We start from the raw sequence: 24,635 nt of genomic DNA on the forward strand, positions 1-24,635 counted from the left end.
GCAGATTTTCACTTCAGCTGATTTTCACTTGCAGCTGTTTCTGGTCTGCTTTCCTACTTCATCCCGATAGCATCCTTCATCCTCAGCTATTTCTAGGATCCTGCTTTCAAAGGCACTTCCCTGAACTTCCTATTGGTGGTCCAGTGTGAAACCTTGCAATGATGATGCTTTGTCCTCAGCCTGCACCTAGAGCAACTTTAGTCACATCTTGCATGACCTGTCCACCATCAGGGGTCCTCAGTCTTGGCACTATTGGCATTTCAGACTAGACAATTCTCTGCTGTAGGGACTGACCTGTGCTTTGCTCGATATTATCCCTGGCCTCCACCCACTGAATGTCAATCTTAGCCTCTCTCTTTCTGCCCTTTCCCTCCAGTCATGGCAACCAGAAAGTCCCCAGACACTGCCAAAAGTCCCCTGAGAGACAAAATATCCTCAGTCAAGAACGCCCATCTCCTTGGTAAATTCTTTGCAAGACAATGTGTCTTGTTCATCTTTGGCTGTCTCACCGTGCTTCCTCAATAAATGTTTCTTAAGTGAAAAATAAGTAAATAAATGCAGCCATCACTGAAGCAGGAATATTACTATAGATTTGTCTCCTCAGTCATGGGCTGGACCTCTCCCTCAGTGACTCCATATGCCAAGACCTACTTCCAGGATCTTGGGATAGATATCTTGGTCTAGAGGCTGCTAGAGCTTGGAGAACCTCAGGATGCCACGGATTTGATGAGGGGATTGACCTGACCGTTTTATTTTTATTTTTTTTTCCCAAAAGGAGACATGTATCGTAAGCAGTCAAAGCCTTATTTGTTATCTTCTTTTTTCCCCTCACAAGAATCAAATGTTGCCATTTCATGCCATTTGGAATTACTCTAGTGAACGTATTAAAATGAAATTTCCAACAATGTAAAATTTTGAGGCTATGGCTCCATGTCAGCATGTTTCAGAAACCTTTTTGTCGTCATAGAGGATTCCACCAGCCTCTTTCTCACCAGCTTTGGTATTTTATTTTATTTTATTATTTTATTTCAGTACTGGTAGCATTTTACCACTGAGCTATACCCCTAGCCCTTTTTTTAAATTTTATTTTTATCTTATTTTATTTTACTTTGAGAAGGGGTCTCACTAAATTGTCTAGGCTGGCCTCAACTGTGTGATCCTCCTGACTCAGTCTACCAAGCATCTGTGATCACAGACATGAACCTCGGAACCTAATTTCCCAGCCTTGGTCCTTGTGGCCCATTCACAGGGGCATCTTGAGCCTGCCCCGGTGGACTGTGAAAAACTAAAGGCAGACACCAAGAAACATCCTTAAGGAAAAGTCACATGGGCTAAGCACCCCTTCTTGGAAACCTAACTCTTTGAGGCAAAACCAGGTAAACCCCTTGGAAGACCATCTTTACCTTCAATCTAAAAGATATTTTATTGGTAGTGTAATTGTTATAGTAAATATCAAGATGAGAATTTAAAAAATAAGATAAGGAAGATAAAATGGGGGAGGGAGTAGAAAAATATATTTATGTGGATCTCAAAATATTATTCTTTTTGAATTTTTATAATTTGCTTTCTCCGTGTATAATTGCAAGTTGAGATAACAAATATGAAATAATAATACGATGATTCACTTTTTAGTATTTCCTAAGAAACACACATATATTGTTGTCTATTTCACACACACACACACACACACACACACACCCCACACCAGTTAAAATAGTTATAATTACACCATTTTACAGATTTGGAAGTTGAGACTCAGATACATCAAAGAACTTCCCTCAAATCAGACATCTTATTAGTGAAAAATCTAAAATATAGTCCCAGTTTTATATGACCTCAAAGCCCATGCCTTTGATCTGTCTGTTGATTCCTGTTAGAGAAACCACACTCCATTTTCTACTTATATACATTTTTTTTAAACATTGGGCAAGGTATTCATTTTCTACTGCTGCTGGAACAAATTACCATAAATTTCTAGATTAAAGCAACATCCCTGTATTATCTCAAAAATTTGTACTATCTCAGAATCTGCTCAGCTGTTTTCTCTACTTAAAAATCTCTCAAGGCGAAAATCAATATTTCAGTCAGGGCTTCAGTTGTCATCTGAGCCTTGGGGTCTTCTCCAGGGTCCTTGGTGTTAGCAGCCCAATCTTGCTGTAGCACAATGCTAGATAACCACTAAAATGAATAAGTTGTAGCTCCAATTTCTTCAAATATTGTGGAGTGGGAAAAGGATTTAGAAAGGCAGCTCTGATACATGATCACTATTTTGTTCAATGAAGAAAAACACCTTTATAAATGTATTTTCTCAATATTTCCACGTGGCTCTCTCATCCCGGCATTCAGGTCAATAGCAGCTGGTCTCATTCTTTCCCTGCTTTGAATTTCTCCTATTTTTCTTCTGCCACCAGACCAAAAAAGCTCCTGCTTTTAAAGGCTCATGTGATGAGATTCTGTTCACCCAGTTGTCTCCCTTCAACCATGGGAGGACTGTGAGTAGCAGAGATTAGACATCTTTTGGAGACCATCTTAGAAATTCTGCCTATGACAGTCTTTGACTTAATGAGATTTTGATCCTCGTGTGTTAAAATGTAATAACACTGTCCGTGGTCATGTAATAACGTCCCTTTATCAAAGAGGTAGACTCCTACAATTCTTTTTTTTTTTCTTTGTTCTCATGTAAAATATTCTTTGCTCAAAATCCAACATTTTTTTTGTAGATGGATAGAGGCATTTAACTAAAATAGAATCATGCCACACACTTTTCTGCCAGCTTGTATTTTCATTCAATAAGGAATCATTGTCTCTCTATTAGACATTAAATATATATCTATCTTTCTTCTTTATAATTACATTTTCGTTTGCCTCAATGCACCGTTATTTCTTCTGGCCTTCTGATCAGCTCCTCTTCATTCATCCTGGTCCACATAAACCCTTTGATTTTTCTCACACACATGTACACGTATGTGTGAACACACGAACATGTTCATTTGTAGATGTACTTTTCTTCATTGAACAAAAAGAGATGATATGTTGTATATGCCTTCCTATATCCTTCCTCAGTATCTGATGAAATTCCCTTTCAGTAAATAATTACAGCTCTAATTTATATTTTTTCCAATGGCCACAGAATATAACATAATTGTGTTACAGTTGCAGCATAATTTAGGTCATCATTCCCTGCTAGTCAGGATTCACCTTTTTATTCCTTTTAATTTTTTCCATTAAAAAAAGTCACAATAAAATCCTGATACCTGTGTCCATTTTTACTGATTTTATTCCAATGGAGAGATTTTCAGGGTGGAATTGTTGGGCCAAAGAGTTTGCCTATTTTTAATGTAGTAAGAGATTGCCAGAGTACTTTTTTTTTTTTTAAAGTACATCTTGGACAAGTAACATATAAGAAAATCTATTTCCCCAAATACTTGCCACAAATAAATTTTGAATTACTCATTGCCGCTTTGAATTATTCATTTATAATATTATTAGAACATGATCAGAGATGGTGACAGTTAGGGTCTGGATGTGAGATGTCCCCCTAGAACTCTTGTGTGAGACAACGCAGGAAAGTTCAGAGGTGAAATGATTGGGTTACAAGAGTTTTAACCTAATCATGCATTAATCCTCCAATGGAATTAACTGTGTGGTGACTACAGGCAGTTAGGGTGTGGCAGGAGGAGGTGGGTCTCTGGGGGCATGCTTTTGGGCTATGTATTTTGTCCTTGTTGAGTAGGAGTTCTCTCTCTCAGCTTGCTGGTGCCATCTTCTCATCTGCTTTCGTCCACCACACATTTTTGCCATAACTTTCTACCTTATCTCAGGCCCAGAGGAATGGAGTTGGCCAGCTATAGACTGAGACCTCTGAAACCCTGAGCCCCAAAATACAAAATAAACTTTTCCTCCTCTGATTGTTTTGTAGTACACTTCTTGAAGCCAACATAGACTCAATCTTGCTTTTTCATCTAGATTGGCAAGCTCTGGTTTATTTATTTATTTAATTTTGATACCAGTGATTCCATCCAGGGGTGTTTAATCACTGAGCCACATCCATAACCCTTTTTCAAAAATATATTTATTTTTTTAGGTGTAGTTGGACACAGTACCTTTATTTAATTTATTTATTTGTATGTGGTGCTGAGGATCGAACCCAAGGTCTCGCACATGCTAGGCAAGTGCTCTATGGCTGAGCTACAACCCCAGCCCCTCCACAACCCTTTGTTATATTTTATTTAGAGACACAGTCTCACTAAATTTCTTAGTGCCTCACTAAGTTGCTGAGGCTGGCTTTGAACTTGCAATCCTCCTGTTTCAGCCTCCTTAACCATTGGTATTACAGATGGGTACCACTGTGCCCAGCCCAGTCTCTGCTTTTTAATGAACTGATTTTGTCTTGAATATTTCATGTAATTATTTGTTATTGTCAGTTTATTCCATGCTGTGACCAAAAGTCCTGATAAGAAATACACAGAGATGGAAAAGTTTATTTGGGTTCACAATTTTAGAGGTTCTGTCCATGAACAGCTGCAGAACATCATGGCGGAGGGAAGAAAGCAGGTCAGGAAATGGAAATCAGGAAGTAGAGAGTTCTCTGCTCTTCACAACCAAAATGCAAACCCTAAAGGCACGCCCTCACCCCAACCCACCTCCTCCAGCCACATCCTGCTTGCCTACATTTACCACCCAATTAATCCATTTCAGTGGATTAAGCCACTGATTCAGTTAAGGCTTTCATAAACTGGGTGTGGTGACAAGTGCCTCGAGTCCCAGCACCTTCCTTGAGGTAGGAAGTTTGGGGGTGGGGATACCTCATATCCAAACCATAACAGCTGGGTTTATTTACCATCTTGCTATTCACTTCTGTTTTTCTCCTTCAGTTCTCTGTTCTTTTGTTGAGTCTCTCCTGCCTTCTTTTGGGTTACCCCAGGTGTTTAGTACCACCTTTATTGTTTTCTCACCTATGTCTCTCAGGTTGGTACTGTTTGGGTGAGGGTTAACGTCATGCATCCTAAAATTACCCAGGTCTATTCTGAGTCATTGTTATAGAAGTTCAAACTTCACAGCTAACAGTCCACATTACCCACTTCCCACATCTCCTTTCATGAATGACATGTCCTCCCCGTTCCCACACCCCGTCTTTTGAGCTGCTATTGTTTTGTCTGTTATCTGTATGTGCTTTCTAACCCCCACCTTAAAATGTCATATTTTAAGTTTTAAAATTAATGATTTAAAAATTATTTATATTAACAAAAGTATTAGAAATATTGATCTTTCAGATTTATAAATGTATTGGCCAATCTTGGCTGTCCTCCATTCCCCTCTATAGACCATCTTGTATCATTTTCCTTCAACTTAAAGAACATTCTTTAGCCTTTTTCTAATAGTGCCAGTCTGCTGGAGGAAAAATTCCTTCAGGTTTCTTTCATCTGAAAATGTCTTTATTTCATCCTCAATTTCATAGACTATTTGGCTAGATACAAAATTCTGTATTGGCACATTTTTTAATCATTATGCTGGTTTCTGGTCCCTCATTTAAAAAAAATAATATCAGTTGTTTTTCATAGCTTGCTTCCTTAACTATAGAATATTTTTTCCTTCTTCCTACTTTCATGATTTTCACTTTACCTTGGGTGTTCTGGTTTGACTAAGGTATTCCTACATGTGGTTTTCCTTGTATTTGTTCTTTTCAGGTTTACTGAGGGCTTTCAACCTACAATGTATTTTATTGAACTTGGGAATCTTTCAGTCATTATTTTTAAATATTTTTAAATATATATATTTCTTCCATCTTCTTACTCTTATCATTCTAAGTCTCTCATTGCATGGATATCAAACTCTGTGATAGTACCTCACAGATCTCTGTATCCCTCTTCATTTTTGTCATCCTTATCTTTGCTTTGCTTTATACTGGCTAATTTCTATTGTACCTGTCTTATTTCCTCTGCATTTGTTTTATTGTTAAGTCTGTCCAATGACTTTCTCATTTAATCTTTGGATTTTCAATTTTGTCTCTGAAATGTCCCAGTGATTCATTTCATGAAGAGCACATTCCCTTTTGATTGTTTGAAAGCATTTTCTTTAAATTTTTAATACATTTAGATTGAATATTTTAATAATTTCCCCTGATAAATTTAATAATTGAATTATTTAGGGATTATTTTAATCTACTTTTCCATTTTTAAAAATATATTTTATATTTTATGGTTTGTGTATGTGTGTATTAATTGTAAATTATATAACAGACATTGTAGAAGACTCTGGATTCTGTTATTTTCCTCTGAAAGGTGTTGATGATCTGATCATTTTTCTAGTAGGGCGTTCACTACCCAAACATAATGAATTATCAAGAAGTTACTTAAAATTATATTTTTTATTCAAACAAATGTCTAGAAATATTTTTGATGAATTAATAAAAACATAGAGTACTTCACTTATTGCCTTGTCTCTTTAAACTTGTGTGGGCTTGCATTTATATTTTATTACAGTAGATCTATGAAGGGGGAAAAACTGAAGTTTCCAAAGTTTTTAGACTTGTTACAACTCATAGAACTCAACTCCTTCTGCTTATCTCATATAGGCTTATTTTAGGCTTTCTTTAGATTCAGAATAAGACACTCCAGAGTACGGTGGGTATTCCTAACATGAAGACATTTGGTGCCTCAGTTTTCTGTGTAAATCAGTAATGAGGTGTTAGCAAATGTCTCCTGGCTGGTCTTGAACTCCTCTGCAGTTCAAACCCTAGTATTTCTGTTCCACTTCAGGCCCGTGGCAGCCACTAAGGGTAGCCACTTAGCAAACCTTCAGTGATTCCACCATTCCTATGGACAGGATAACTCCCAGTTGAGGACTCTAGGGTCATCTCTCTGTGGACATCTCCCCGCTCTCGGTTCTACTCTGCAGACACCAGCTGCTGCAGCTGCCCTGAGCACTGAACTATGTTCCCAACTCTGTGGGGATTTCTCTGCTTGGACTCCACTTCACTGCCTCACGGTTGGAATAGGTGTCCAGGTGGAAGGCCGCTGTTCGCCTTAGCGGACTTTCTCGTAAGTTTTTCTTCTCTCAAGGATCATAGCCTTACATTTCCTGATACTAGTGCCCCACATGGTTACTCCCTTTATTCTGTCCTGTTTAAAGGTTGATGATAGCAAAAAAGCTAATACAGTACTGGCTCTTCTGCCATAGTTAAAACCAGAAGTGGCAATAGTGTTTGATGCTTTAATTAATAAATTGAAATTAATACATGAATTTTTCATGGGCTAACTACCATCCTAGGTATGTGCTAGTAATACAGATGTAGGTTAGTTATTTTGAAAGCTCATTTTACTTTAAGGAACTGCAGGTAGTTATTTAACTATCAGATCCCTTTATAATGAGAAAAAGATAAAATATTTACAAATAATATTAACCTGCTGATGGTTTTTGAGTATGTCAGCTGGTATAACCAAAAAAAAAAAAAACTAGATGAAATAATCCTATTTTTAATAATACATGAGGTGCACAAAGAAAACACTTGTCAAAATTGTATAATGTTACAATACCCTATCTCTATATAAATGCATATGTTTATAAAAGTGTATTTTCCCTGTGTTGTGCTAATCTTCTTTGCTTGGCATATTTTTAATGGTTTTTCCAAATGACCTTTGCAAAATTAATCAAGGATCTGACACTGTCCTTTGGAGAAATACAAAGAAAGAATGCTGCTTATAATAACTTTGCATGGAAAACAGCTGGAAAAATGACAAAACAGAGAAAACATTAACACTGAAAGAAAAATTAAAGCTGGAAAGTGAAGCTAACTGAGAAAACACTGCCTTTTTTGTCACTAATATTTTTATGGGTCTCTGAAATCCCATTTTCTCTTTATTTTCCATCCCATTGTTTTTATTACTTGAGATCAGAGAGATTTTTCAAAACAATTTGCTAAGTAAGACGTACCACGTTTTCTCAAGTGCTCCTAACGGTGAGAGGTATCTCAAATTAAAGATTAATAAAATGTACAGAAAATGTGTGTAAAAAAAAATATAAATACAAACAACCTAGAAAAAAATGTCTGCAATTAAACAAGATGGAAATCTAAAAAGAAATTAAATTTAGTTGTAATACATTTCCTATTATTTTCTTTGAGAAAATTACTACTGAAGTGAAGCAGTTTTTTTTCCCCCCTGTAATTTAAATGTTAAGCTGCCAGATGTGTGTCTCATGCTTGAAGAGTCGAAGCTTTGCATTATTTAGCATATTAAGAATCACAGAATTTTAAAAAGGGCTCCTTTATTGCCTGGAGGTTCCAATTAAGTAAACCTTAGCCTGGTACATTTAAAACTTGCAATACAAGAGATTGTGCTCCTCTTCCCCCTCCCCCAATGTCATCAAGTTACATCTATATAATAAATACAGAAAATCTTTAAGATGATATAATTTTTCTTTTGCTCGAGGAATTAAACCTATCTGTTATTTTAAGAAGTTTTTAATAGAGGCCAGCAATCTAGAAGACAACTAAGGATTCAAAAATACTTTTTTAATCATTGCAAGTTGCTTCTCCTATTTATACCAGAGAATGTAGGTTTCACAAAATCGGTTTCGGCCTATCAATCTTGTTTCTTCTTCTGTATTCTCTTGCTTGGACTGTGGTCCTCACTGTTCTCTTGTGAGCAAGGCAATTCTAAGAAGCACCAAGAAGGACATCATTTTTGGATGGGTGTTATGTTTTTGTGTGTTCCTAGGTGTTTGTCTGTAAAATATCTGATCACACAACACTAATTAGCTGCCCTTTCAGCAGTTTTGTGGAAAGAGTTTCAACAGCTAAACTGAAAAACCCTAATCAAATGGAAGTTCTGGAGGCACACAATGCTCATAAATCATCCCCTTAAGTACAGCTATTTTTGCCATTTTAGAAAATGTCAAAAGTGTCAACTCTGTCCAAATATACCGCTTAACAGTGACTATTTTAGTAAATTGACTTGAAATGCATTCAGCTAACTGACAGTTAGAAGCACATAATCTAGTTCACAGTACAAATGAACAGTTTAAAGGCCAAAATAAGCACCAAACTACAAATTCTCAATAACATGTTACAGTGTCCATAGCTGCCACCACAGACCAAAATCTTAGTATTAATATGTTTATCTACATCAGAACTACTTGCTCAAAATTTTTGAAATCTGCTTTTTTATATCCATTTTTCTGGTTAAGAAACCCAAAACTGGTTAACCACATTTAAAAGTATGGTCAAATATCTAATGGAAAAGACTGACAAAAGAAGCTAAAAATTACACATATACAAATAGTAAGTTAATAACATTCTGTGCTAGTGGCATGATTTGACCCAATGAATGGCGATTTCATGGATGCTGCAAATATGAACAGATGAATATTTAATATAATATCAAGAAATAAGAAATTCTCTTACTTTGTTTTTGTAGGAAAAGCAAATATAAATCAATATACAAAAATATAATTTTTGCCAAAGTATTCTAAAATTAGAGCTTAAGCCCAAAGTGTTTAGTAAAAAGGTAATATATTTCTAATATTTGATGGACTGGTTTTCTAGAAACATTAAATAGCTTAAACATTTAATATTCAGGAATATGTTAACATAGTGCCAAAAAGCCATCCCTACATTCAATCCGTTTAAATCATTAGGCTACAACCTTTTCACATGGGTCCTCAAGCCATGGCACAAGCCACGGCCAAGGTCCTTCCTACCCCTTGTGAATATCAACAGCTAATTGATTGAGAATAATACATCATAATTATACAACATTGTTCAGTTTATGTAGACATTTGCATATGTTAGTTATTTAATTTAAGTTATTCTGATTAACATTACGGGCAACACAGAACTGTAAACATTTCTGCCACCATATCAATCCCGTAGCAATCTGTTTACTTTCATAAGATAAAAAATATATAGATTTCATTAATGCATGCCTTGCCTAATAAAATAGTATTACAGTGTAAGAACAGAATATATTTGGTTCTTCTTCCCAAGAATAATCTTTAAACATTGCCCATTTCTGCGAAACATAAGATTCTATCCTTTTATGAAAACCAGCTTCTTTTCCCCCTTACTTTTAAAAATATTAAACTCTCCATCTTAAGCACAATGAAAGAACCCAGAAATTTTAATATGCTGCTCATGAGTTTCCCTGGTTATCATCAATTAACACTTCCACTGAACTTAGAACATCCAAAGCTATTTGGAATAACAAATGATTTTACCCACTAGTGAGTGAGTCCCTATTGCTGAGAGAAAATTACAGAGAGGAATACAGGGAACCTTTCCCCAGTGCCACAATTAAGCAGGGTGCAGACATAATCAAGTGTGTCTCTAATATTATGGGAATCAACTCAGTAACACAGGGACAATTTCATGAGCACTTACTATGTGTTTGACACTTTGTGTAAGTATTACTAACACTCAGGTGGGGTCTGTTATCTCCCGTTCGCAGGTCAAGAAACGGCGGTGACATTCAGGAACTTCACAAAGGACATTAAATAACAGAATCAAGATCTGAATTTAAGCCATTTTGTTTCTTTCATCCAGATTCTTTTCCACCACTACCTCTTTACTTTTCTAAATTCTGTTGATCCTTTTTTTGCACATTTCTAGCAGGTAGACAGCAACTAGTGCCATAAGATGATGATCTTCAAGAAAAACTTACACACACACAGAAAAAGAATGCACCCCAAACTGCAGACATTTTGCTCTCTGTGCTATAGGGAAGAAAAATAATGAATAATATAAGTGTTCAGAAAATAATAATAGCGAACATTGCTGAGTTTATACTGCCTACCACAATTCATTGCTGTCAAAGTCTCAACTAATTCTAAACTCTTCTCCACAAAATTGTTTTAAGACACTTTGGCAAATAATAAAAAAAAATTTAATTTAATTCTTATCCCCTTGATTGAAGACATTATGCTAAGTCAGTAAGCCAAATACTATTGATGATTCTTATATGAGGTACCTACAGTAAGCCAATCAGAGACAGAGAGCATAATAGAGGCTATCAGGCTGGGGATGTGGCTCAGTGGTAGAGTACTTGCCTAGCATGCATAAAGCCGTGGGTTCAGTCCCCAGTACCACAAAAAAGTTAACAGGGTCCGGAGAAAGGAGAATGGGAAGTTATTGCATATGTGTGTAGTGTTTCAATTTTGCAAGATGCAAAGTTCCAGAGATGGAGGGTGATGGTTGCATAACGATGTGATTACATGTAACGTCACTGGACATACACTAAACCATGGTTAAAATCTAAGTTTTATATTGTTCCTCTTTTATCACTATTATTACTTTTTACTTCCATATTCCTCGAGCCTTGAATGAAGAGACTTTTAAAATGCCGAGAGACAAAATAAAAGCAAACAAAAAATCCTTCCTACCTGGAGGATTCCAGGTAGGAAAAGATGGCGGCATAAACTCGATTCTCTCTGCCCTCGCTCAACACAGCTGTAAAACCTGGAGATAATTCAAGGGGCAGCCACAGGAGGTGTAAAGAGATTGGCAAAGTGATCCAAAACCCCGGACCAGGGCAACAGCACAGGACTGAACATCTTCCGCTCACCCATGCCATCCGACCTAAGAAACCTTTGAAAGTTGGCACTTCCCAGCCTCATCTGACCAGCAGACAGTGGTCCAAGCAGGCTCACTTGTCCCTCTAGGGAAGTTGATGTGACACCACCAGCTCAGTCCCACAGTCCCTTCAAGAGAGAGAGCCCAAGAGCCTGACGACATAAACCTGCTAGGGAAGAAGCACTCTGCTTTTCTGCCCCTGGAGATATCTTTGTTTCAGACACTCCAGGAAGCCAAAGGGCACCAGCAGATGGATCCTATTGCAAGTGCCTGACCCAGGCAACATCTCAACATCCTGAGACCAGAGACTGCCTACCCCACCCAAAGGGCAGCAGGGGACACAACTGTGGAAGCTCTTCTGTTTCTCAGGCATTCCCAGCAGGATCCCACTGGCAATTCCAGAAGCATAAATCCAATCTTGAAGACTAAAGCAGTTCAATACCTTTCAAGTGCTGAAGAAAGAAAGTTGCCAACCATGAACTCTATATCCAAGACTATCCTTCAAGAATGAAGGGAAAGCCAGGCATGCTGGCACATGTCTGTAATCCCAGCAGCTCAGGAGGCTGAGGCAGGAGGATTGCAAGTTCAAAGCCAGCCTCAGCAACTTAGTGAGGCCTGAAGCAACTTAGCGGGACCCTGTCTCAAAATAAAATATACAAAAAGGGCTGGAGATGTGGCTTAGTGTAATGCATCCCTGGGTTATATTTAAGGGAAAAATATATTCTCAGATTTAAAAAGAAAAAACTGATACAATAATTGTTGCTGCCAGATCTACCCTTGAAGAATGAATGAAAAAAGTTCCTCAAACAGGAGGGAAATAGTAAAGGAAGGAATCTTGGGGCATCTGAAAGGAAAAAGGAAAAAAAAAGAGCATCAAATGTTACTATCTAAAAAATGATTTTAAAAATCAGATTAGAAGACTGGGAAAGAACTTTAAATGGCACGTGTTACTCAAGAAAATGATATTCATGCTAAGTGAAATAAGATGATCCCCCAAAACCAAAGGCCAAATGTTCTCTCTGATTTGTGGATGTTAACCCACAACAAGTGAGGGTGGGAAGAATAGAAATTCACTGGATTAGACAAAGAGGAATGAAGGAAGGCGGGAGGGGAATAGGAAAGACGGTAGAATTAATTGGTCATCACTTTCCTGGCCTTGTGTTTGTATACATGAGCAGGGAAATTTCACATCATGTTTGACCATAAGAATGGAACCTAAATAGAATAAATCATACCTATGTGTGTATATTCTGCCAAAATACATTCTACTGTCATGTAGACACTAAAAAAAAAAAAATAAAGTAAAACAAAGAGTTAGATGTTTCCTCTCATATAAGATGCTAAAGGGAAATAAGGAATAAAAAAAATGTATCTCATGAAAACAGAACAGTAGAAGGGGACAAAGAGGAATGGGGAAGAAAATGTGAAATGAAATTTGATCAAATTGTGCTAACATGAATATATCACAATAAATTCCACTTTTATGTATAATTATGATGTACCAACTAAAAAACAAATAAATAGAAGGAAGACCAGTTGAGGAAGGGGATCTGGGGAGGGAAAGGGGAAATATTGGGAATTGAAATGGAGCAAAATATGTTATGTGAATCTATGAATATATCAAAATGAGCTCCACTATTATGTATGACTATAACGCACTAATGCACACTCACACATTGCTGATAAGACAGCAAACTGGTGCAATCCGTCTGGAAAGCAGTATGGAGATTCCTAGGAAAACCTGAAATGGAACTACCATTTGACCCAGCTATACCACTCCTTGGTCTATACCCAAAGGACTTAAAATCAGCATACAATAGTAACTCAGCCACATCAATGTTTATAGCAACTTGATTCACAATAGCTAAACTGTGGAACCAACCTAGTTGCCCTTCAGTAGATGAATGGATAAAGAAAATGTGGTATAGATACACAATGGAACATTACTCAACACTAAAAGATAATAAAATTATGACATTTACAGGTAAATAGATGGAGCTAGAGAATATCATGCTAAGCAAAATAAGCCAATCCCAAAAAAAAAAGACTGAATGTTCTCTCTGATAAGTGGATGCTGATCCATGATGGGGGAGGGGGGTGCATGGGAAAAATGGAGGAACTTTGATTGGGCAAAAGGAAGGGCAGGGAGGGGAAGGGGCATGGGGGCAGGAAAGATGGTGGAATGAGATGGACATCTTTACCCTAGATATTTGTATGACTGTACATATGGTGCATGGTTACATTGTGTACAACCAGAGAAATGAAAAGTTGTGCTGCAATTGTGTACAATGAATTAAAATGCATTTCGCTGTCATATATACCTAATTAGAATAAATAAATAAATTTTTTAAATAAATTTTTTTAAAATTAAAAAATAGCAGTTTAACACCCCCCCCAAAAAAAATGATATTTAGCTGGGCATGATGATACCCACCTATAATCCCACCAGCTCAAGAGGCTAAGGTAGGAAGACTGCAAGTTTTAGGCCAGCCTCAGCAATTTAGCAAGGCCCTAAGCAATTTAGAGAGACCCTGTATGTCTCAAAATAAAGAAATAAAAAGGACTGGGGGTTGGCCCGGTGGTAAAGTACTCTTGGGTTCAATCCCTCTTAACCCCCCCAAAAAATTGACACTAGGAAATAGATGTCACATATATGTACAGATATGGCTAGGTCACAGTGGTGATATTTTCTGAGAAATGAATTGTTAGGTGATTTTGTCATTGTACAAACGTCATAGAATGTACTTACACAAACTAGGTTGGCTATGATGTCATGGTTGACATATTCTTAAGGTATCCTGCAAATTTAATAGAAATCTCTCAACATCACAGCAGAGCTTCTGTGTAGACACAAGCTTATTCTAAAATGTATACATCTAAGGCACAACTCTTAGAACAGATAAATCAATCTCTCAAAAAAGAAAAATAAACGAGAGAAATCACTCTCCCAATATTAATTTACTACATAGCTATAGTAATCAAGAACTGTGGAATTCACAGAAAGGGCAGAGAGATAATAAATAGAAGACAAAAAAAGATTCACAAAATATGCCTAATTGCTGATTTTTAAGAAACATATGAAAGTAATTCAATGAAGGAAAAAAAGCCTTTTCATCAAATGTGTTAAAACATTTAGACATTTTGATGGAAAAAATTGACCTCACTCTCACTCTTTATATTAAAAAAAATAACAAAATAGGTTCACTTTTAGAAAAAATAATTAGGAGAAATCTTCAGGACTTACAGCTAAGAAAAAGTCATTGATACCCAAATATGTTCCATAAAAGAAGAAATTGATAAATTGGAAAAATTAAGAATCTTTTCTTTGTGAAATATTCCATTAAGTGGATTAAAAAGCAATCGACAGATGAGGAAAAAATATTCATAAAGTTTATATCTAGAAACTACTGATTTTGTGAGAAATGACACTTGTCATGGAGAAAAATGGATTCCTGGTCTTCCCAGCAACTGGGTCACTATGGTTGATTCCAACTTTATTTTATGAATAAAAACACAGGGCTTGATGTTTGCAAGTCTGAAAAAGGGGATAAAAATATTTTATTAGAAACCTAGGCAAAGGTAAAAGGGGCCTAGGGTATGTGGGCCCTATTAATTGTGGCTCGAGAAGAATATGTGGCCATATTTGAAGGGACTTCTTATACTTTTTAAAAATTTGGCCTTAGAAAGCTTGATCAGTGTCTGTGTAGCTTGTGGCACATGCATGTGTGTTTAGCATGGTTTTAAGCTAGTGAAGATGCACTTGCTAATCAAAACTAACTACAAACTAATAACAATCTGTTTGGAGAGGCTAAATGGAATGAAAGGAGAAATCTTTGGGCTCTAAACTTCTGCATTGTTTTTTGCTAAATTGTGTTTTCACCAATTCCTCTTAGATACAGCACAGGAATCATTGATGTCTTTAGAACAAGCATTTTGCCTCCTAAATGCTTATTTCTAAGCACATCAGATGGATCCCTGGATCTTTTTTCACTGAAACATCACATTAACAAAACTCCAAATGCTCAAGATCATGATGAAATAGTTAGGGTCCACTGATCATGTAACAAGTTACAGCAAATGATCTTAACAAAAAAATAGCAATGGTTTCACAGGTAAAGGTGGGTTCAACCTTTTGTCCTCTAGTAACATAAACTTTTCAAAGTCCACATGTCATATGTCAGTGCTACAAAGCATGAAACCCTCGTACACATCAGGCCAGGTGTCAAAAGTCAAGGACAGACTGATTTCTTCTATAATAAGATGTTTATAATTTCAAGGGAGACTGATTTTCTCCTTCCTCCCACCAAGGAATACCACATTTTACTATTTTTACTCAAAATCTTCTTTTTCAAATTTGTTTGTTTATAAGGAATTCATAAAGGTTTCTCTAATTAGATTGTGTGGATCACTCTGGATTAAAAACACTCTCCTTTCTGCTAATTTTTATTTCGATTATTTCCACATTGAAAAAAGTCAATGGCATGCTCATACGTTAGGTACTCAAAGAGAGAGGACTCCACCGGTCCTACTGTTCAAGAGTGCACAGCCAGCTTCATGTTTAGAAAAAGTTCGAGAGCCTTGCTATTTATATAAATGCTTCCAATTTCATTTATTCTCATCCGACTTGTACTGCTGGGTAATGAACGAAAAGAGAAGTCACCTCATGTGGATTTGCAGGAAGCCCCTACAATAAAAATCAGTCATAGGCTGCACCCGATGGCACATGCCTGTAATTCCAGTGGCTCGGAAAGCTGAGGTAGGAGGATTGTGAGTTCAAAGCCAGCCTCAGCCACTTAGCAAGACCCTGTCTCAAAATAAAAAAATAAAAAGCGCTGGGAATGTGGCTTGCTGGTTAAGTGCCTCTGGGTTTTTCAAAAAAAATGGAGCAGTTGTAAAGCCAAATAAGATGGACTTTGTCATTGTTATGTCTCAAGAGCAAATTCTCAACTGCCAGTCATCATAATTGATATGTTAGCAAGAACAGACTGGAAGTACAGTTTACCTCTGTATTCCTTATCTCCAACTTATCCAGACTGAATTTGTTTATGCATACTACTTCGGGGAAGGTCCACACTGAAGTGTAGGTCCAAAGAGGAGTATGTCTTATCATAGCTCGACAGCAACTCTTCCCACCCCAACCACTGCTCTCATGGCTACTTAGATGTGCTCTAAGTGGTAGCCTATTAGGTCAATTGCAGTGGTCCATATCATTCAAGAACTACAATAAAACTTGTGTCATTAAAATACACTTCTGTGCTATCATTTTGAAAGTATTTTGATCTAATTCTGAGGCACAGAGTATATACAGACCATCTGAGTGAACTGGCCACAAATAGGATTATTTTCATGGATAGTATATTCCTGTGGGTAAATGCTGAGAACACACGTCATGCTTGCTTATCACCACAATAGATCAAGGAACACACATGCATCCATGAAATAAATGGAGGTGAGGCAGTAGGGTAGGAAGAATGTAAATCTTCATTGTCCCATTTTTAAAGAGTACAGTCAGAAAAAAATGGATATCCTGATAAAGGTTTCCAAATGTTTCAAAAGGAAAAGGAGAAGACTCACAAGGTACATAATAAACTTTTGGCTAAGGACAAACTGCCCAGACAAAGCCACGCCATCCAGTTTTATGTAGGGACATTCACTCTATATTTGCACAGTGACAGAATTGCCTAGCCATGCATTTCCCAAAATACATCCCTGCCGTCAGAGGGTGTGTGAATGTACTTCATTAGTTATTACTAATTACTAATGACTTCATTAGTTGTTCCTGAAATACTGACCATTGGAGGAGTTTTGAAATGATGAGGTGGATTCCCTAAAAGGAATGGCAAGCCAGTGTGAACAATACAACCCATGGCTCCTCATGTGTCCTTACGGCACTGTTTGTAGCACACGTAACTGAGAAAAATTTACTGTGATGAATATATGAGACCAAATAAAATATCGAGGGTATAAAACGTCTTGGAAACACAAGCTGTAAGCTGATGGTGTTGATCTAATCCACACACGCTCTGTAATTAGAAACACACCTCACACACCAACATGTTGGAATAAGGCAGTGAACATATTTGTGCCTTTTCCTCCAACATTTATTTTGATCATTGACATGTGACACATTCATTTTTATTGCCACTGCCACTTAAAAAAAAAAAAAAGAAATTTTAAAAGGTTACCTCAAAAGGCCCGTAACATTTTGAACCCCACAAGTAAACAGATTTGTGATATTCACTCAAGAGAGGAGACAGCACCACAAAGATTCAAACCTGCTGGAAGCATTTTAAATCTATTTCATCTCTCTGTCCCCAGATCTTTCTGACACGCCCTCCTCCCTCCTTTCTTAGTGTTAAACTGCTTCTCCACTTCCTGTACATCAGTGGGAACACTTCCCTTATGGGTGTCAGGATCTCTCGGAGGGGTCAGGGGCTGCCCTGCAGAGGAAGTGACAGGCTGTGAAATGGAAAAGAACAATTCCTTCCACATGTTCCCTTGCTCCTGGAGCAGCAAGGGGCTGTCAGCTAGCATCACTTTGGAACCAGGCAGGACTCTGCATCAGGGTCCTGTCAAAACTAATTTACAATTAAAGACCTGCGCGACTGTTTAAGGATTTTTTTTCAATTCCAGCAGTTTTCAGAAATGACTTTGAGATGGAAGTGGATCAAACAAACAACCAACAACAACAACAACAACAACAACAAAACACTTCTAATGAACCGTGATGGATGGTGAAGAACCACACAAAATAAGCCAAAGATGTAAACAAATTGCAATCATTTTTTAAAAGAAACCCATTAACCGTCCAATACTTACTGCCCCTTCAATGAACATGTGTGTGGAATTTTCCCAAGGAAGCCCCAGTGTGGGGAGTTGAATGTTACAGCTATTGGGAGTCTTATCCAGATTGTAAAGAAAGTTGCAAGGTGACCACTTCATTGCTCTAAACAAAGAAAGAAAGAAAAAGGGAAGGAAGGAAGGAAGGAAGGAAGGAAGGAAGGAAGGAAGGAAGGAAGGAAGGGGAGGATAGAGGAGAAGGGAAAGGGAAGAATTGATTTACCAACAAGTTCATGCCTTTATAAAGATTTAAATCACCCTAAAATATTTTGAAGCTTTTCTGCAACAAAATATGTTGATGCATTTCCATATCTTAAATAAAGGCATTTAAAAATGCAGGTAATTAGCTTTTTATGCAGATTAATCACTTTGAAACATACTGTGGTTCCCTGAGGCTCAATTCGGGACTCAGATGAAGGACTCAGATCCATTTATGCTATTTCAAAAAAAAAAAAAAAAATCCCAGAGAACAAATGCCATAAAGTCTAAAATTTGCCTCGAAGTTTTACCAAATGGTGATTATGAAGTAGGCATTCCAAATTCTTATGATCTTGGATACAGACTATAGAACTACTCATTCTTTAAAAACTATCCAAAAGTGATTAAAATGATCCATCATACAGACTTATTTGGGAGAGTCTGTCTGCAGTTCATCTTCAACTGTCAAGAGCAAAGTCCTATGTACTATTTTCTACTTGAAAATAGTACATGACTCTTGAATCTTCCCGAAGAACAGGGCAAAAACTGACAGACAGCTTAACTTTTGTCTGTATGCATATGTATGTAGGATCTATGGTGGTGATGACTGATAAAAATTGTAGTGGCACCTCCTCCTCCACAGAAAATCTTAACTAAGCTTTTCCAGAAATCTTCACCATGGCTGATTTTAGAGTCTACCAGCAAGAGTCTCTACAAAACAGTTCAATGTAGTTAAACTTCCTATTTTTCTATTTTACTTGGCCACTGGCCGGGAAGAAATCAGCACTTCAGGTGCTGGACACCCCTTAGTAGTTTTTCACAAACATGTATCCAGCATAGTAGTTTGTAGAAATGTGTTTGCAAATACAAAATGTGATAATAAAAAGACAAATCCTTTAACAAGGCCTCTGGCCTTGAGCTGGGCTTCACAGAGATGTCTACATTTCTAAGATAAGGGATGTTACCAATTGGGCTCCGTGGTAACAGCTGGCAGGGGAGGAAAGAAAGGGGAGAAGAAGCTCTCCCCTTCTCGGGGGTTGTCCTTGAAGGGTTAACTTGCCCAGAACATTGAAAGAAAAAGCTGCTTTTATGTGAACTTCTGCAGACTGTGCACTTCTGAGCCCCTCCCCTTACATGCTGGGTATAAAACTCTGAAACTCCCTGAACTCGAATTTCAGGGGATTAATTGATTACAACAAAAGCTGTACCCTCTGAACCTGGCTGCAGCCAAATAAAACTGTTTCCTCCTGTCTTCGATGCCTTGCCTCATCTGTCCCCACAAAAAAATGTGCTTCTATCATCTTATCCATGTGGGTGTGGTGGAATAAGAACTTCGGAGAACGTGATGTGGAGACTTGGCTAAAACTGGCCATAAATGCATTCTCTTAAGACAGCACACCAAGCCCTGGTGACCTGTCCTTCTGTGGCTCTGTTCCTGAGATGCAGTATTGAGGGGCTTTGGCTGTTCCCCAATGTGCCTCAACTACTGCCACTATGAGCTACTTGCCCTTTTTATTTCCTCTCCTCTGTGACTTATGCCAGGTGGAATCCTTCCACCAGGTCGCCTAGTAAGTCACTGAAATGGAATCATATACATATGATTTTTTATTTTTTATAACTTGTTTGCTTTTTGTAAGTTTAAGAAAACAAACTTACAAAAAGCAAACAAGTTATAAAAAATAAATTGATTTAAGTTTCTGATATTGTAATACCTTACCAACAAAAGAATTGTGATAAGAGCTTCAGAAGGAAGTGGCAGATCCTATTACAGAACGTGAGCCCAAGAACTGAAAGCAATAAGCTTCCCTGGACTAAATAGGGAAGTCAAGACTGATTTCTCTATTCTATAGAACTGTAGAAGTTGGCCAGTTGATTTCAGCCCAAAGTGCAAAGGCAATTTGATGGTGAAAAAAAATAGTCTTTTCAATAAATGATGTTGGAACAAGTGGATATTCATACATACAAAAAACAAAACGTCAACCTTAAGTTCATATTCTTAAAAGACTAACTCCAAATGGATCATCAATCTAAATGTAAAATATAAAACTACACAACTGTCAGAAGAAACATAGGAGAAAAGTCTTGAGAAGTTCAAAGGCACAACATCAAAAAGTACAACCCATTTTAAAAAATGATAGAGCGGATTTAATCAGAATGCAAAGCATTTACTCTGTGAACAACACTGTCAGGGAAATAAAAAGGCCAGCTACAGATGGGGAGGAAATGCTTGTGCATCACATATTCAAGAGAAGTGGTGTATCTAGAAGGTATATGGATGCGCACATCTCAACAGTTAAGAAAACAAGAACCCAGTTAACAAATGGGCAGATACTTTAGCAAAGAGGATCGATGGGTGACAAGAACATAGGAGGTTGTGCAATGACATCAGCCACCAAGGAAATACAAATAGAAACCAGGAGAGGTTCCTACCTGCAAATTAGAAAGATATTGTAAAAACTGCTGGCACTCAGTGCTGATGAGGATACAGAGCAACTGAAACTTTCACAAGGAGCAGGCAGAAGTGCAAGGTGGTAAAACCACTCTACAAAGTTATTTGGGTAATTTCCTATATACATACTATATAACTCAGCAATCACACTCTTTGAAATGTAGTCCAGAGAAAACAAACTTACAAAAAGCAAACAAGTTATGAAAAAAACAAAAAAAAAGTTTAGGACTATTAACAGAAACTTTGCCATCACAATGAAGACAATCCAAATATCCTTTAATAAGGGAACGGATTAAACAACTGTGGAACATCCATACAATGGAATCCTGCTCCATGATGAATGGGTAAGAACTATGAATACACACCTCTCAGAGGAACTCAAAAGCATTAGGTTGGTTCAAAGAGGCCCCTCAACAAAAGGTTGCAAAATGTACGACAATTTTGAAAAGGCATAATTATAGAGATGATGAACACATCGGTGTGACCCACAGCTTAGGATGGGGTGTGGGAGGGAAGGAGAGATGTACCTATAAAAGATGGCACAAAGGAATCTGGGGTCGATGAGATGGTTCTCTATTTTGATTATCACCAATCCTTACATTTGATCATTTTCATTGAAATGTACATGCTAAAAAAGGCAATATTACTATATGTAACATAAAAAATAAAATAAATTTTCTGCTTAATTGTTTTCCACAAAAAGGAGCCATATTAATCTCTTCCTTCAGCCTACTGAGCATCTATGATGTGCCAAATACTGTGGTAGGCCCTGGGATACATCAGTAAACAAAACAAATGCCCCTCTCTCTGGGTAATTTTCCAAGTCCTGGGCAAATAGATGGAGGTATGGAAGTGGAACTAGATAGAGCTGATGCCTTCAGAAGTAGCTCTGGGTTTTGCAGAAGAACAGATTTCCATGAGTTCTGCTTTTTAACAGAGAACAATTTCAGGTGATGCAATATCATCAAACCATATCCTATAGGTGAATGAGTCATTTTAACACTGATTATCTTATTTGATTCTCTCAATATGCATGGAAGTAGAAAATTCAGCTGTTACTGTACTCATTTTATATCCATGGCAAAGCTATCTCATAGAGGTTACACAATATTCAATAGCAAATTATGTTCATAACAGTTTTCTGACTCAGTCTACCTTGCCTTCCCCTCTCCTATAGTATAATTGCCAACTGAAAATAATTATTACATGCTTCTTGGCTTTGTAAGTCCACAGTTGCCTAAAGAATATACTAATCTACTCATTTGTCCAACAAATCTTTATCAAGCTATTGCTCCGTGCCAGGCACAGGAGAGTTCCATGTAGGGATAGCCATGAATCCTCAGGAGGCTTGTCATCTAGATAGGAAGATATGCAAATAGGTGCACAATCACCATAAAGTGACAGAACCCTGGGGTAAGTCCGTGGATACATTCCTCTTTAAGAAAGACGTTTTAATCCAGTGGCAGATAAGGATTTTTTTCCAGACGGAATAGCATGAGAAAAGACCTTAAGGTAGAAATCTGTTTCAAGAAAATGAGGGAAAGCCAGCATAATCAACTGCTGCACATCACTGTCTCTCAACTGGGAAGGAGCTTTCTAAGATCACTGATGTCCAGGCCCTGACCCCAGAGAATTTGATCCAGTCAGTCTGGGACACAGTCCAGGCATCAATATTTGGGAAAACATCCCCAGAAAAACTAATGTGTGGTTAAGTTTAAGAAGTGTTGTCGTATTAAGTCTGTTGAAGTACAGATAGGAGCAGATGCTCTAAGTATGAATAGACTTTTTTCATACTTTACTAGCATTCTGGTTGGTTTTCTTTTTTTTTTTTTTTAAGAGAGAGTGAGAGAGAGAAAGAGAATTTTTAATATTTATTTATTTATTTATTTATTTTAGTTATTGGCGGACACAACATCTTTGTTTGTATGTGGTGCTGAGGATCAAACCCAGGCCGCACACATGCCAGGCGAGCGCGCTACCGCTTGAGCCACATCCCCAGCCCTGGTTGGTTTTCTATTCTGGAACACTTTTTCTATTGCTGGTTTGGGTGCTCTGTTTTAGTACTGAAAAGTCCACACCATATCAATGATTTCTATATACAGTGCATGGGACATATTGCAATGCAGGTGGACTTAGGATGGGGTTACAACTTGATAAACCCATCTCCCATTTAAAATATCCCAAGTTGGATGCATTCAGCACACCTCGCATACGAGGAACATCAGCTGTCTCTCTTGGTGATCACTGTCCAAGGGAATCATGTGGTTCCCCACATCTTGAGAAAAGATGAGACCGCTAGCCTGGAAAAAGACCCAAGTTTCAATATTTGAAGGATGATTTCTACTGAATGGGTATCAGTTTCATGCCCTTGCAAAGTCAAAAATCATAGTTACATCAGGGATTATCTGTCATCCAAAGCTGCTCTTTATTTCCTCTTTTAGCTGATGGTATTTATATTATAAGCATTGATAAGGAAGATTTAGTCAAAAGGAGACCTTTTCCTTATCCAGTATCAACACCCTTAAGAATGTGTTCTTCTGAAGTATGTACCATGTGTTCTGTGATGCCCCACCTCCTATTCCCACTGATTTCCAGACTGTTCTACACAATTTCCTTTATCCATCTCTTTCATCTGTTCCTTAAAATTTTTTCCTACAATTTGGTTCACTCCTTTCTTCTTCATAACCTCGTTCATCACTGTGCCTTTAGCCCCAACCCTTGTCAAGATGGCACCAAAGTGTCCATCCCAAGATTTAAATCAATTTTTTCAACTTCAGGCCGACCATTATCCTCTTAATTTCCCAAACACTTTAGAGTTGGTTTGCCCCAAACCAACTGTTTAACTTTTATCTAAAACCTGCTCTTTTGGGTTCTTTTATCTCTGATAAGGGCAACACTATTTTCTGAGCTAGAAATGCCCTTGCTTATGACCTTCATGTCTTTTGTTATGCTACAACTGTTCATTTTCCTGATCTCACCAATTCAACTTCAGGATGCCTCTTGAACACATCCTCCTGCCCTGTTCTACCTCGGGCCTTTACCATCTCTTCTTGGGGATAATGCAATGACCTCCTTGTTGAATTTCTTGTCTTAAAATGCTCCTTGCCCAAATCAGTCCCAATAGGTAAACTGGAGACCAGTGGCCTTTACAGTTCCTGAAGCATACCCTGTGCCTTTCCATGTTCTTAGATCATAGCTTTCCTTCAATCCCAGAGAGTTTCTATCTGCACTTACCTTTTGAACTCCAAGGTTTTCGTGTAACTGTATGACAAGCTTGTGAAATTAACACATATTTTTCCAGATCACACCAATATAGGATTCTAAATGGTGTGAAATTATTAAAGAAAATCTAACGGATTTCCCAAAGTCCTCCCAAAGCTCACCCATTTGTTTATGGGAGCCCACCCACGTGTCTCTAATGAACCTATAAACTTTTATTTATATTCATTTATACTGCTCCAATGTGGCCTCTATACCACCTTGGATTAAGGAACTATATATATATATATATATATATATATATATATATATATATATACACATATATATGTATATATATATATATACACACACACATACATA

The 24,635-nt window shown here is 37.4% G+C and overlaps 1 protein-coding gene across 1 annotated transcript in view; it reads right to left on the bottom strand.

The window, feature by feature from the left end:
• Positions 1 to 24,635, bottom strand: part of LOC125615554 — a 209,703-nt gene that overhangs the window by 148,343 nt on the left and 36,725 nt on the right. The gene's annotated exons all lie outside the window — the stretch shown is intronic.

This window comes from Marmota marmota, unplaced genomic scaffold, assembly GCF_001458135.2.
Source record: "Marmota marmota marmota unplaced genomic scaffold, marMar, whole genome shotgun sequence".
NCBI lineage: Eukaryota > Metazoa > Chordata > Mammalia > Rodentia > Sciuridae > Marmota > Marmota marmota.